Raw genomic sequence first — 3,667 nt, forward strand, 5'->3', positions numbered from 1 at the left:
AAACAGTCCTTGTTGATATTCTGCTGATGTGGAAAAAAAGATTTCTTAATTGTGGCATTTCCATTAAATAAGAAATGAAATTAAAATCACACGTGAATAAGCTTGCTCACGCGACAAGTCATTAAAAATCACGGCAGCGATGGACGTAAACAGTTACATGAGATTAACTGGTTACGATTATCGCAGAATATGTGGAGCTATAGCTTCACATATTCTGCGATAATAAAGCTCAGTTTGTCATGTGATGCAAACTTTGCAGACCAACTTACTCAGCTGCAGCAGAGTGGCGGGAAATCCATCCATGCTAGCAAGACACATGCTTGGTTTGTGAGAATAGAGTCAGATAAACTCCCGAGATCAAAACCAATGAAAACATGGCTTCCATGAAAACGTCCGTCAACATCTCTGATTTTCATGACGACAAGTAATAAAATGTCAAATATAAGACTTATAAGTTTGAGAAATTCGAAACGTGAACATGAACATGCAGTTGTCCACAATGGGGTTGTGCAACCGTCGATCTCGTTAAAGACATTTATATCTAAACAGGAAGGAATTTTCCTTCCCACTAAAAATATGTCCACCACACTGAAGTTTGGATTTTTTCTTGTTTTGTGCGTGAGAGAGAGATTATGCTACTACCATAAAAGATTAACTTTCCACATCTTTACCAGAGGTGCCAATAATGTTGCCAGAGCTGCAAGAGGAGATGAATACGAAAAAAAAAAAAAAAAACTTAATCAAAACACGATTGTANGCTCTGGCTGCAAGCCGGCAGCAAAGCTCCTTTCTCAAGAAGAAGGGCGGAGAGGAGGGGGGGTTATGAGGGGTAACTTCCTCTCCTCCGCCACGAGGAAAAAGAAATTTCACCAAAGCCCATCAAAAAGCCCGTCCTTGAACTGAATATTCTTTTCTGCTGACAGCTTGCGACTAAGATGACTTCTTCCCGGTTTGATTATAATTTCAGACCTTCCCACCTCTGCTGATGGCGCTCCTATTAACACAGGTCCGCAATCCTGGGGAAGAGTTCATTATTTTACAACCATAAAGGTTAAGTTGGGTTTATTAGTCGTTACCCGGACACTCTGGGAATTAAATCACCTCTCATTAAGAACTCCGGAGTTTTTTTTGTTCTTCTTTTTCATTGAGTCCTGCTCACACCTGTTTTTTTTTTTTTGCTTTTACTCTTTTCACCGCCCAGGTTTCTAATTTTTTTTCCCCCACAGTGGGCAGAGAAAATACCTCCCTGCTCCCTTCCCCTCCACGTGAGCTTTTCCTCCAAAGCACTCTCTAAATGTTATGCATTGCTCCCGCTGCGCTCGGTTCTCCTTCCCTCTGCTGACCCCTCTCCCCCGTCCCACTAATCACCTCTCCTCTCCACACGGCCTACCTGCTTCACGCCACACAGCCTCATTTTTCTCCCTCTCTCTCGGTCTCTCTCCTGCCCGTCTCCCTGTCTTTCCTCTCCGGGCGTCTCATTAAAGGCGCTCTATCTAATGAGATTACGCCGTGGGGATTAATGGTGTGGCTAATTGATAGACACACAGCCGGAGAGGATTAAATCCCCTCTAAGTCCCCAGCGGGCCTATTTTTGGGGGCGTTTCGGCTGACTAATTGAAATCACAAGGAACGGACACAAACACACTTCCTGACCTGCGTGCCTGCGGTGCTCAGCCGCAGAGGGCCTCGCTGCCCCGGCGACGCTGTAAAAGCGCCAATAAAAAAAAAAAAAATAATAAAAGGTGAACTGTTCCAAGGAGCGAAAGAACATAGTGAGGTTAGATTTTTAAGTTGGTAAACCTTTTTTGTGTTAAAACCTTTAAAGTAAGTTCACGTTTTATTGAAGCAGCATAAATCATACTTTTAAGCTGTTTTGTTTCCTATTGGCCCTTTGCACTTGACGTCACTCACTTAGAAACTCTACCCGCTCCGCCATGACAGACATCAAAAAACAACCTATGCGCTCACATAAAACGCACATCTGGTGGCCTAATGTCGCTTTTATTTAGTTGATTTTGCAGTAAAAATGGTGTGTCTGTGCAGCACGGTCAGCTGCACAGACAGACAAGGATACAAACCGAACTTGTCGTTTTATTGTATAACTTTTAATGACGAAAGATGCAGCAGCGATGGATAGCAGCCCTCGGTGTAATTACGGACTTTTTACAAGGTAAGAAGATTATAAGTAAGTATCATTAGAAACATATCAAATATCGCATTATGTTGAAGGTGCGCATCTAACCGTCAGTAATCATGGAAGCAAGACGCTCCATCTTGTAGCCTAGCATGTATGGGGGGAAAAATAATTAGCGTCTCGACTTCTGTACGTTTTACAGCTGCTTCGGTTTAAAGGGAGACGCTGTTTATGACGGTGACATAAATCATGTGGTGTGAATTCAGGCAAAGTGGGTCATTTTATCAACACATCAGGAGGGAGGAAGTACGGGTCGGTTTCTAAGCTAGCTGTTTCAAGCTTCTGTAAATATGAGCCACAACCAGGTGTGTTACTCTCAAAAACAAATTAGTTTGACTCAAACAAGTAAAAGCCATGAATAAACTTACAAGAATAACTTGGGAAAACAACTTAAGTCGCTCAGATCAATAGTCCCTACCGTAACTTCCGACATCCATCATGGTGCCTTGAATGATTAAGTGATGTAAGTAGCAAAGGGTCACTACTACCATGAATGCAAAAAAAAAAAAAATAATAAAAAAAATAAATAGTATTCTGCATTGGCCTTAATATGAAACTTTGAAGCAGATTTGGTGGATCATTATGTCCTGTCTCATTTTTACAGTGCACTATATTGCCAAAAGTGATTGCTTGTCTGACTTTTCGTACATCAAGTGAGACTGCATTCTTAATCCATAATATGATAAAGTCCCACCCTCTGCAGCCATTGGAGTTTGAAGAATTCAGGGAAGACTTTCTACAAAGCTAAGGAGTGAGTTTGCGGTAACTTTTGTGCATTCTGTGACAGATGTAGGACGAGAAAGCCCGACTCCCAATCACCACTCTTACAACATCAGCGTTCTGCCAGGTCGAGGTCGCGGTTCTGCATAAATCAGTCAAGTTCTTTCACACCAAACTCGCTCCATCTACATAGGAATATATACCTGGAGACTACGTAACGTTTGGAGGTCAGTAACTACTGACTCTGCAGAAAGTAGGTGACCTCTGTGCAGCTGAGCATCTGCCATCTCTCCCTCTGTTATTTTATCTCAGCTACCACTTTGTATCTGAGTTGCTCTCATTCCCAATCTCTTCAAGTGTGTTGTAAATGCACGTACAATTAACGTCTAGATAGAATATTTAATGGAGGGAAATTCATGATTTAAACTATCAGATATCAGAGTTCCACTTTGGAACTCTGATATCCTGAGAGCGACCCGTTCTGGTCTGCATGCCTGTTTGTTGGATTGCATACACTTGCATTGGGAGTAATTGAAACACCTGAATTTAATTAATTGGATGTGTAAGGAAATACTTTTGATGGACGTCCTCCCACTTAGATCAGTGCATGCAAATCGGGATGAAGGTTGTGAAATTCACCGCAGCTGAGTTTCCATTACAAAGTGCAAACAGTCCTTGTTGATATTCTGCTGATGTGGAAAAAAAAGATTTCATAATTGTGGTATTTCCATTAAATAAGAAATGAAATTAAAA

The sequence above is a fragment of the Poecilia formosa genome, unplaced genomic scaffold (assembly GCF_000485575.1).
Source record: "Poecilia formosa unplaced genomic scaffold, Poecilia_formosa-5.1.2 Scaffold147, whole genome shotgun sequence".
Taxonomy (NCBI): Eukaryota; Metazoa; Chordata; class Actinopteri; order Cyprinodontiformes; family Poeciliidae; genus Poecilia; species Poecilia formosa.